A 12,824-nucleotide genomic window follows, 5' to 3' on the forward strand; every position below is an offset into this window, starting at 1 on the left:
GCTTAAAAGCTGTCAAAAGTAATATACTTTCATAGTATCTCAATTAGCAATTCATCGCAAAACTTTCAAAAATTAATCTCCACTATTCGCACTATGCATTTACTTTTAGGTCACAACACAGTTTAGAGTAGACGAAATCCACCAACAAAAACCGATTTCAAGCGACATGCCAACACGTTCTACGTGTTATGCGACAGCTCCGACACTTGCGTGTAACTGGTGGCAATTTTCTTGCAGCTGCTGCAGAACCGGAATGCATCAGTAAATTGTGAATTATTGCAATTCCCATTTATGAGGAATTAATCAAGCTTCCTTAAATTGCTAAAGTCGTTTTATTGTGTACCATTTACACGTTATCTCGCTGATACGCGAAAAAGAGAGAGTTAACCTATGCCAATTGGTCGGCTGGTTTTTGTGCAAAACATTTTATGCTATGGTTGCGTTGAAAGTTGTAATCATTGCAATCTGTTGGTGCTTCGTCAAAATGTGTGCATATGTATATGTGCCATTTCAAAGCTTTAGCTTTAATCTGGGATTTGTGGATTGGATCTCATTTTTGACAATTTTAAGCGCTTACAGTAAGTTAAGTTTTAGCAGAGATCAATTAGCTTACTACGCTGACCTAGTAAATGTTTTTAGACGTATTGAAGAGAAAGGGTGGCAGACATAGCAACACTACTACTTGAAATGATCGCTTCTATGAGGAGAATTCTGATATTTTTAACCTTACAATCAAGTCTATCGCACGAATATCAACGTTTTAATACTCGACAGATCTATTATATTAATAGATGGAAGAAGAAGATATACATGTATTATTCACTTAGTCAGTGTACCTACTACGATATACGGAATGCAAAGGGGTAACCAACATCAAACCGTTACTCGGCTCTCAGCGAGTTTGAAGGAATTAGCTGATGCATTGAGTGACAGGCATTATGACAACGATTTACAACAAAAGTCCATAAAAACTGAAATTGTGTTGGGGGTATGCGAAAAAATCAAAGCAGCCAATGCTCGTGATACTTTCTTGGTGTTTAAACAACAACTGATTAGACGAGCGCAAGAATACGTGTGAGATGAGCGGGCTGCAAAATGAGGGACAAGTAAACACACTCTTCTTCTTCCCATTCTTTGCCAGACACCTTTGGTGTGAGTTTGACAGGCAGTCAAGCGTATGATGGTGTGAGTGCTTTGTCCTTTTGCTTGAGCTTATTGGCGGGGCTGCTATGCCACATTACAATTTTTATGATAACATTAGAAATAATAGAATATCGACAAAAAAATTCTTGCTAAAATATTAGCTGACTATACGCAGAAACTGGCATTGCAGAAGAGCAACAAAGATTCAGACGGAACAGACCGACAGTACATAGATGCCATTTTTATCTTGGGCCTCGTCGAAAAAGTTATTGAATATAAAAAACCGATCTGACAAAGGTATTTTATAGGGTTTTGCTTAAAGGTGTAATTAAAATTCTCGAAAAACGCAATATTGACAACAGCGTTTTGGCAGTAATTAGGAATCTCAACAGTGAAAACACCACTTCCGTCAAGTCTAATAATGAAATATCAATATCAATACCGGTGTACAATGGACGTGGCAACCGAAGTCACTCTCAAATTTTGGATGGCTAAATCTCATATTCTATCATCCTTCGTAGGGGCCGTCCGTTGTTTGTCTCAATGAATGCTGCGTCTATCTGTAAAAAATGACTTAAAATCGCATTGGTGAAAGCTTATAGCTGAGTTCTCATCGGATATGGTTGACTCGCCACGGTTGACTTATTTACATAAATGCCAGTGCAGGTACTGCTCTTGTAGCTAAGACTTTTAATTTTTTGCAAAAGTACCTGAAATTGGTTTTTAAAACCATTACTTCCTAAGTTTTATTGCGCAAAAACATTTACAATCGAACGAAATGCTAAAAAGGGAAAGGAAAAGAAAATTTTACTTGCCTGGCTAAACTTGCTTTAAAAACAATAAGAGAAGCATTCAGGCTTAAAATGATGTATAAAAAAGTTATTTTAGCTTTCCTTTAAATATATCCTCACAGACTACTTAGTGCTATTTAAATAATTTTAAAATTAGCCTTCGAAAACCTCTCAACTAAATCATATACGGATGGCCAAGAAAATAATTTGCGATTATTACTACTAATACGAGGATTGCCTTTTATAAATTGCGCACAATAGTGAAAACACTATCAGATGCTATAATAATGGGAATGGCTTTACTGTTTTTCAAAATGTTCCTATTGGAAGACAATACACTTGTGCATCCTCTTGAATTATTTTGCAAAGCACTTTTGCCACTCAGAAGTGCGTACCGCCAAAACGAGCTGTTTAAAAGCTCAAACAGGCGTTTAACAAAAAAATCATTCGGTTCCAAATCATGGCTGTAAAATTAATGCGCCATTCATTTGTCTTTTGACTGCTCAAAAACTATCTTTTGTGAGTCGATATGTGGCAGCTCGCATTGTGGCTGATTCGTGAAAGATAATTCATCTTCGGCGGTTGGTTTTCCTTAATTTTCCGAAACTTCTGGCAAACAAATGGTTTTGTACCACTCAGAATCGACTGTTAATCTGCTCTCAATAAGTACAACTTCAATATATGGATGTAGGTAGGTAAGTTAGATGGCAAGAGTGCCATGATAACCGTTTTAATACCATCATGTAGACCCCCACCTGCGAAAAATTACAAAACTAAAGGGAGGAGAACCATTTACAGCCATCCAGTACTGTTGATGTAGTGGAGGAGAGAAAAAGGATCAAGGCTCGCGAACTGCCTGAGGCTATCCCTAAGCAACCTGAAGCGCCTAGTCGCTAAATCCGCACATTTGCAAAGGAAGTGTTCAACAGTCTCTTTCTCTGCCGGATCCCAACAGCTTCTGCAATGGGAGTTGTACGGGAGTCCAAGCTTCTGCGCAGTGGCCACTGTTATGAGTTTGGAAATTGATTGGCGAGGGATCCTCAGAATCCTTACAGGAGTTGAACAGAACAGGATTTTCTTTCAAAAATACCCAAATTGCAATTTTAGTCGCCCCTACAATTTATTTATTTAGTTTTGAACCTAAGTTTAATAATTTTAAAATTATAGCCTAGGTAAAAGCTATGGCTGCTATGGCCTTAAGCTTAACAGAATATATTTTTTTTTACATTTTCACGGAGATCAGCAAGAAAGTGACGATAATGTTGACTAATTGTTTGACCTTTAAGTATAAAGTGAAGGTGCGATTTCTCAAAGTTGTATGTGAAATAAAAAAAAAATAAAAATAAAAAATCAACAGTAATGCGGCAAAAGCTACGAGGATACTCTTTTGTTTATAGAAGTGAGAGAGGTACAACATTTCAAAGAGAAGGCTTTTCGCTAAACAGCTGGCCATCTCTGGCGTACTTCTCCACTCTCGTTATTTAAAAGTCACACCTCGCATGTAAGCACGTTGCCATTCTTGGCATGTAAGTATACGCACATACAAGCATACACATGTATGTATGTATGTACAAAAATGAGTCAGTCTAAATGGACTGCCGTATATTTGTGATAAAAGTGTATTAAAGGGCGAAAACTAAATTAAATAATGAATTGCGCTACATTCGCTATTATTTAACGGGACTTGTTTGTGCCTGACAATCCCTGAATAGCAAAATGTTATTAGTCCTTACTTGAACGCACCCAGCTGAAATGTGTGGAAATGTGATTTATGTATTTATTTGCTATTTGTTGGTTTGCACCTAATTGTGTCGAACATCTGCTCACTTTTTTTTAAGACTGCTGTAGTGGTAGTCTCGGCTGTTAGTTGTTTGTTGTTTGTTGTCTGGTCTGGTTTCCCCTCCTGTTGTGGTGCTCCCTGTTGAACGTACTCATTTTGTTGCCTCAATGGTGTGGTAAAAAAATAGTCATTGTAGTCGCTTCTGCTTTCTTGCTGTTCACATTAGTGAGTGTCTTCGGCGCCCAAGTAATTATCGTCGCTTTTATTTGTGAGGTTTATATTACAAAGGAAATGCATAAAAATTTAATGCACCACATGAATTTTAGTTGAAAATATTAAATTACATACACATAAGTATGCGCTTCCTTCTTCAAGCAACATTCATATACATACATACATACATATGTACATACACATATGCACATATTGCATAATATTATATAACTTCGTCTCAATGCATAGGATCTCGATAGTAGTAGATGCCATGTTGGAAAAGCCTGGGTTAGTGAATTAAATTTAAATAGAACCAATGAAAAATAGTGACAGGTATTATAAAAGGTTGTGTTTGCGTAAGAATTGAACTAAGAACCCTTTAAATTTTATGTATTTTTCGAGTTTAAATTTATATTCAATAACCAGGGTGGTTAAATTTCAAGGGCCGATGTTGAATTTGAACCACATCTAAACGTCAAATGTTTTTCTGTACTTCATTTGAAATTTTTCAATTTCAGACTAACTCAATTTGAACCGTGGAAAGATACACAATCGCGTTGCTCGACGTTGCAACGCGTTAAAGTTATTCAGGCTTATTATGAAAACGGGCGTTTGAATTTCGCAGAAAATCATCTTCAGTGATGAGACACATTTTCACCTCAGTGGGCGGCATAATTGGTCCGTATTTTTTTCAAAATGGGGCCGGTCAGACAGTGTTCGTTATCGTGAGATGATAATGAACTTTTTATGGCCCGAATTGGGAGATAAGGATGTGGACGATATGTGGTTTCAACAGGACGGTGCCACTTGTCACACAGCTAACGAAACAATGGCTCTTTTGCGCGAAAAATTTGATGACCGAATAATCTCACGTCGCGGCGATGTCAATTGGCCGCCAAGATCTTGTGATTTGCCACCGTTGGACTTCTTTCTTTGGGGTTATTTGAAAGAAAAGATGTACGTCGATAAGCCAGCAACAATTCAAGAGCTAAAGGATGAGATAATTCGGCACATTAACGGCATAGAACCTCAATTATGCTTCAGCGTCATTGAAAATTTGGACCATCGGATGGAGGTGTGCCGCCGAGGCCGCGGCGGCCATTTGGCCGATATTTTGCTCCATACGTAATTGAGCCATACCAATATTATTACAGTAGAGAGAAATGATAATAATTTCTTAAAAAAATTATATTTTATTCAAAATCAACACCGGCCCTTGAAACTTAACCACCCTTTAGATTACTTAATTCCGAAACGATGCGCTATGTTAGCCTTGGTTCGGCGTAATTGTACAAATTTTTCAAGTATTTTACTCTCAAAATCATGAAGGATGATGGGTAAATGAACAACTGGAATGAAATCGATCATTAACACTTTAAACTCTTTGTGTGGGTACTTTTTAAAATCTGACACGGTGCACCGTTAACATTTTCAACGTTTTTACTAATGAAATTTTATTGGAAACACAAGATTTCAGACAGACCTTTTGCTCAACAAAGTAATGACTTGCTCACAAAGCAGTTGCGCAGACAATATCTAAAAGGTCAATCGTGATAGATACGATAAATAACAAACAAATAACAAAAAAAACTATTTTTAACAATATCTTAAATTAGAAAATACGGGCGCTTTCTGAACAAATAGTATTTGGACATATGCAAGCATGGATAGAAATTATAATGTTTTCTATACATTTTTTGAACAAAGCTGTACATATCTGATCCAAAAAGAAAGCGAAAAAATATCCGCCAGGAAATAAAGTTTTTTTATCACTTATTTTACGCGCTCTCCAACTAGTAAGTGGTGCTTTCAGTTCTGCAAAGAAAAACTCGCATATGAAGTAGTGCCAATGAATCGAATAGGATGGGGTATCTATGTAGACACATGTATGTCTGTATGTAGATAATTGTTGCAGATTATAATGGTTCCTCTACGACTACATGCGACTAACAGCACTTGAAATGGTCAGCTAGCCGGCCGTTTGCGGCGTGCAACGGAAAAGCAAGTCAAGTTATAACAGAATAAAGCGAAGAAAATAACGATCTGAAAACGTTTATGAGCAGATACATGCATACATACATATATATAATAAGCATGGGCACATATACGCAGCACTAACAAAACAAGAAGACTAACAACACTGACACCATCTTTTCAGTGCGGCATAAATCTTAAAATGCCATTAATGAAATGGAAAATGGAAATGAAATAACATTTCTGTTACTATTAATAAATAATCGCAACGCGAAGTGTGCTTTTACATATCATACATACATACATACATATATACATACATACATAAGTAGTTGAATGTTTATTAGATTTCTTATTTTGCAGAAAAGATATTTCGCCTCAACTCGCACGAATCACCATCAAAGCTGATAGCAATAAAGGGAAGTGCTTTGTGCGGATATTTACCCTGCAAGAAAAGCGATTAGTTCTTGGGTCTAGAGAACTTGCAACCAGCACCAGCTTGCGTTCCTTTTCTTTGCGATATACTAAATAATTGATGAATTTTGTATGACAAAGTTCTGGGAAATATAAATGGTTCTCGTTCTGTTGCTAGTGCTGGACGTTGTCAAAGCACAGTTTTCGACCCCCGTAATTTCGATCCATCTATGAAAGTAATTAAATTTTAGCTCTCTGCAGACTTGGGAACATATTCTTTGGAGCTAATAAAAAAAAAAAAAACCATGAGGTCGACGATGAAACTTGGCAGTGGCAGCGTCATGGTCTGGGCCTGTAACGCAACTGCTAGTATCGGGAGATTGACGCTTATTAAAGTAGAAATAGAAAAATGTTTAGTACCTGTATATTCGGATGGATAATTTGTGGCAAAGTGCCAAGAATCTGTGCATAAAATCAAATTTCCGATTTTATCAAAATAACTGTCTAAAGCACGCAATGGGTATTGTCCAATCCTGACTAAAATACATTTGCCCACGATTTTCGATTTAAAATTTGTAGCCTATTATAAAAAATAAAGATGAATATTTCGCCTGATCTTACTCAAAAACTGTTGTCATCACTACGAAATTGGCTAAAGACTGTTGCGTATAACAAAAATTATAATTTTTTTATATCCTTGCCCACCCTGCTCGGAAGCATAAAGCCTCGACAAGACTCTTCCATCGTACTCGATTCTGCGGTTCTGGGCTGCTGTTTCTGCGCCATCCCATGTCATGTCGGCATCTGATAATTCGCGCAACGTCGACCTTCGCCAAGTGACTGGAGGCTGACCGCGACCTGTGCTCCCTTGCGGGTTCCAATCCAGTGCCATTCTTGTGATGCTATCTGGAGGTTTTCTAAGCGTGTGACCTATCCATCACCACTTTCTGCGTTTCGTTTGTCTTACCTAGGATGGGCTCCTCATTTGTTGCTCTCCACAACGCATTGTTGCATTGTCGTAGAATATTCTACAGACGAGGCGGAGGCATTTGTTGACGAAAGATTGTAGCCTCTGTGTGAGACCAGCCATGTTTCACTTCCGTACAACAATATAGACTTCATATGTGAGCTGAATATTCGAAGTTTTGGAGCGCCAGGGGATTTGCGAACTCGCCCATACTGTATGCATTCGCCCGAATGCCGCCGTTGCTTTGTTTAGGCTGCAGTTGGCTTCTTTATCTGCTCCGCCGTCTATCGTGATATTGTAGCCGGGGTAGCAGAAGCTTTCAATAAATCCAGTGGACACCCGTCAACCATTATATGTCTTGCTGTATTGTGGTTGACTTTCATGGCCTTCGACTTGGCGATGTTGACCTCCAGTCGAACAGTGAGCTTGTGAGAGAGGTGGCAGTGGTCAACCGCGAAGTCCAAGTGCTCAAGATGTCAGCTGAAACTCCATACGATGCCTTTTTGCGCAGGGTCTATTAGCTCAGACGGGGCGACAGTGGACAACTTTGCCTTACGCCAGAGTTGATGGTGAATGGGTCGCTGATGTTGCGTTGTGAAGCACTGCGTAAAAGGCTCTGTTGAGCGGGAACTCCCTTTTTACTCGCGCCAGCTATATTGAGTCTCGTTTGATGGTGCCGAATGCCTTCTGACGTAAAGTTGACGAACATCATGTAAAGCGGGGAGCTAAGTATTATAAAAGCTCAAAATGATGTTTTACTTAAATATTTTGAAAATCATAAGCGCGTGCATTAAATAAGCTGTGAATTGAGCAGTATTTTTTGTCGGCTATTTAAATTTTATATTTTCTCAATAAATTGAGATACTTTGTTTAATTGTTTCTCTTTACAAATCTACCAAAATCTCCATAATACTTCGCTTAGTTTTGTTGTTATGCGGCTTTAGAATTGATTATATGCGCTGCATTAAATTAGCTGTGATCCACTGTATGTAGGCAGTTGGTCTTTGTTGGTAATTGGTCCTTTTGCAACCGGTACAATTCTCGTCCCTCTCGGACTACTTATAGCATTAGTTCTCCATTAAATACCAGTTCAGAAACTAGAATGCTTGCTGTTGGGTGGCTTAACATTTCACCGCCGCTGCAAGAGCACTAGGCAGTCGCTTTGTTGTCGTCGCCATTGGTTCCTAATAAATGCTGTTCTAAATACAAGTAACACATGGGCTCAAAAGACCCGGGCCTAAAAAAGAAAATGTTCCACTTCTGTAGAACGATTTATCTTTGGCCTCGAAAAAGGCCTCAGTTTCAGCGGTAACCTCTTCATTTGAGCGAAATTTCTTACCGGCGAGCATTTTTTAGCTCTGCGGACAGACAGTAGTCGCTGGCAGCCAAATCTGGCGAAGGCGAGGATGTGGGAGCAATTCGAAATTCAATTCATACAGTTTTGCCATTGTTGTGATTGACTTGTGACTCGGTGCGTTATCTTGATGAAACAGTGAGCAAACGCGGCACTCACTTTAAACAGAGCTTTTTCATAGTCAAATCCCCATGCAATATAAAGCCAAGACCTTCTTTTGATATCTTTACGATGTCAGCTAACTCACGTAACTTCACTTTTCGATCACTCAAAATTATTTTGTAGATTTTTTTGACGTTTTCTGGTGTTGCCGTCTCATTTGGACTTCCACTGCATTGTGTATCGTCGGTGTCTCTACGACCACATCTCTACGTTGAAGTCAGTAAACCATCGTTTTATTGTTGTTTTTGAAGGAGCGGAATCCCCATAATACTTTTCAAGCCATTGCTTTGCTTGAACGGTATATTTCCCAATAAGAAGCAGTGTAAAATAAAAACACGAAATTCTTTTTGATCCATTGTTTTGAAAATTATAAAAGTAGCGTTACTTTTTGCACGAATTCACGGCATTAACTCACGAACTATTGAATGGAATATCATGAAGTTTTAACATCTATCTTTTTAAGGTTAGTACTAACTGAAAAAGAGGTGAATGCAATAAAACTAGTGTCATCTCTGTGTGAGGCCCGAGACTTTTCAGCCTATGAGTTATATGTTTGCAGATCGAACTTTTTTCTTCAATATCAAGTAACTTGAGAGAGAGGGAGAGATATACTCTGTCTGAATCGGTTCAGAGATCTCCTCTACAATTTTGACGAATGTGGCCATCGTACTACACATTCATAATTTTTGTTAAAGAAATACCAAAATCAATTCTAGCGACATACAATATACTTAAGCAACACCCAAACCTATTTTCAGAATATCAAAATACAGTATAACCTCTCCTAACGGACAGCTCTATTAGTCGCACATCTCCCTTGAGCGGAAATTTTTTTCTACACCAAATCTTATGTATGGGAAGAAATTACTCTCTTTTGAGTGGACACCTCTCTTCACTATATATAGCGTTTTTCAATAGGTGCGCTTCAACTTTTTTCCGATAGGGAATGCGAACGACGCAATATTTTTTTATTTTTCGCTTGTCATTTGTAAACTTCATTAGTATACATTTCATCATGGAACGCTACACACTTGAGCAACGATTGCAAATTGTGCAAATTTTTTATGAAAATAATCGTTCTGTTGGTGCTACCAGATCCAGATTTTTTCCAAAAAATCATCTTCAAGATGAAGCTCACTTTTGGCTCAATGGCTTTGTCAACAAGCAAAATATGCGTTACTGGGCAGAAAGCAATCCACACGTGATTCATGAGGCACCGTTGCATCCCGAAAAAATCACTGTTTGGTGCGGTTTACATGCCGGCGGCGTAATTGGCCCATATTTTTTCGTTGACGGGAACGATCGCCACGTTACTGTGAATGGAAATCGATACCGCGACATGATAAACGATTATTTTTGGCCGCAATTGAATGGTATGGACTTAGACGACATGTGGTTTCAACAGGATGGGCCACAAGCCACACAGCACACGCTACAATTGATTTGTTGAAGAGTAAGTTCGATGAGCGCATTATTTCCAGAAATGGACCGGTCGAATGGCCGCCGCGCTCGTGTGATTTGACGCCTCTAGACTATTTTCTTTGGGGTTATGTGAAGTCATTGGTTTACAGTAACAAGCCGGCGACGATTTGTGAGCTCAGAGCCAATATTGAACGCGAAATTGCTAGAATTTCGGCCGATTTATGCAAAAGAGTGGTCGAAAATTGGGTTCAACGATTGGACTTCGTAAAACGTGCACGCGGTGGTCATGCAAAAGAAATCGAATTTCATATGTTCAAACTCGATAATAAAAAAAAAATTAGTTAAAAAAGTCAAACCGTTTGTGTTTTATTAAAAAAATAATACCAGTCTAACGGTTAGACTTGATAGAAGTGAAACCTTCCGTAAAACAAACTGAGAGAGAATAAGACGAAAGCAGCATTAGGAGCGGGATAATTATAGGTTCATTATAATATTGCTATAAAGTTCATATTTTATTTTCTTCATTTTATCATTATTCATCCTCAATGTTTTCAATTTCAACAAATGATACGAGTGGCTTATGATAGATAAAATATGATACAAATGCTTTGGTTTCGATGTTGTCAAAAAAATGCCCAAACGGACCGAAGAAACAGACTTACAAATTTCTTCCATTTTCGTCTACTTGTATTCATATAAAAATTTATGTCTCTTCCCACCAAAGCTAAATGTATTAGTATATTTTTTCTTGTATTTATTCAAGGCTGAAATCCAAAAAACTGTTTTCAATAAATAATCAGAAATGTCCTACAATGCAAATTTCAAAAAAAAAAAAAATTTTATTTCTTGTGATTCGAACCAAGAATTTTGGATCGGAAGCTCACATTGCTAGCCGCTCGGCAATCGCGCCATACTGTCGGTGTTGGCCTAAAAGTTATTTAGTTCGTCGCTACGTTTATATGTAATTCGTTTCACTTTTTCCCAAATCACTCCCAACGATTCTAAAGAAGTTTTCACTTCAAAAATTAATGTACGAAATATTTATACCGATTCACTTAAACTGACTTTCAGTATCTAAACCAAAAATAGAAAAGCCAAAAAACTGTTTTCAATAAATAATCAGAAATGTCCTACAATGCAAATTTCAAAAAAAAAAAATTCCATTTTCGTCTACATGTATTCATATAAAAATTTATGGCTCTTCCCACCAAAGCTAAATGTATTAGTATATTTTTTCTTGTATTTATTCAAGGCTGAAATCCCGGCGGTACTGCAATACCGGGTCAACCCGTGGCAGAGGCGGAGCAAGCCCATAAAACACTCCGCGAATTTCCAAAAATTAGTTTAACATTTGTTGTCCTCCGATGGAGGATCTATCAGATGTTAAGCTGATAGGAACAGATACCACACTACCTACTTCAATAGATTTTCTAATAAGCCTTTTGAGAATTTACACGCTCACAAAAATTAATGTACGAAATATTTATACCGATTCACTTAAACTGACTTTCAGTATCTAAACCAAAAAACTGTTCAATAAATAATCAGAAATGTCCTACAATGCAAATTTCAAAAAAAAAAATTCCATTTTCGTCTACATGTATTCATATAAAAATTTATGGCTCTTCCCACCAAAGCAAAATGTATTAGTATATTTTTTCTTGTATTTATTCAAAGCCGAAATCCCGGCGGTACTGCAATACCGGGTCAACCCGTGGCAGAGAAGGAGCAAGCCCATAAAACACTCCGCCCATTTCCAAAAATCAGTTTAACATTTATTGTCCTCCGATGGAGGATCTATCAGATGTTAAGCTGATAACCACACTACCTAGTCAATACATTTTAAATAATAAACCTAATAAAACTTTTGAGAATTACACGCTCACAAAAATTATTTATATCAACATATAATATAACGCTCCGTAACTAAATAACTTTTAGGCCAGCACCTACAGCATGACGCGGTAGCCGAGCGACTAGCAATGTGAGCTTCCGATCCAAAATCCTTGGTTCAAATCACAAGAAAAAATAAAAGTTATTTTTATTTAGTTCGTCGCTACTTTTATATCAACATATAATATAACGCTTCGTAGCCAAGTTGGTCGCTTTTTTCGTTTCACTTTTCCTCAAATCACTCCCAACGATTCTAAAGAAGTTTTCACTTCAAAAAGTTGAAGCGCTCTTACTGAAAAACGCTTTATAATATATCTACAGAGTGTGTGCCGCTACTTTTTTCTCGTGCCTTTTTTATGCTACAGAGTATAAGGACGCATAGTAATTTCACAAGTTCTACAGACAAAATTGCAATGTCTAATGGATGTTGCTTCATACCTTAAGTGCAAAAAAAATGTCGATCACTCTTCTTATGGGTTGCAAGTTTGCGTGGGTTTAAATAGAATTTTGAAAGTAGTTTTGTCGTGACTTAACTTTAGATGAGCTATAACTGGAAAGTGTGTTAATGTTGAGCTGTTTATAAATAAAGAAAATTTAAGCGAAATTCGAAAACTAAGTCTAGTTTACAAATTATTTTCTAAAAATAGCTGAGAACTGAGTAGCGGTACCACGCTATACCCCTCTTTCTGTATTCTCTAAACCGTGGATGAT

At 37.6% G+C, this 12,824-nt stretch overlaps 1 protein-coding gene and 2 pseudogenes across 4 annotated transcripts in view; 1 reads left to right on the top strand and 2 right to left on the bottom strand.

The window, feature by feature from the left end:
• LOC129236094 (uncharacterized) overlaps positions 1-12,824 on the top strand; it is a 93,721-nt gene that overhangs the window by 45,898 nt on the left and 34,999 nt on the right. The gene's annotated exons all lie outside the window — the stretch shown is intronic.
• Positions 11,464-11,649, bottom strand: LOC129236497 (U2 spliceosomal RNA; annotated as a pseudogene).
• LOC129236551 (U2 spliceosomal RNA) lies at positions 11,888-12,071 on the bottom strand (annotated as a pseudogene).

The sequence above is a fragment of the Anastrepha obliqua genome, chromosome 1, assembly GCF_027943255.1.
Source record: "Anastrepha obliqua isolate idAnaObli1 chromosome 1, idAnaObli1_1.0, whole genome shotgun sequence".
Taxonomy (NCBI): Eukaryota; Metazoa; Arthropoda; class Insecta; order Diptera; family Tephritidae; genus Anastrepha; species Anastrepha obliqua.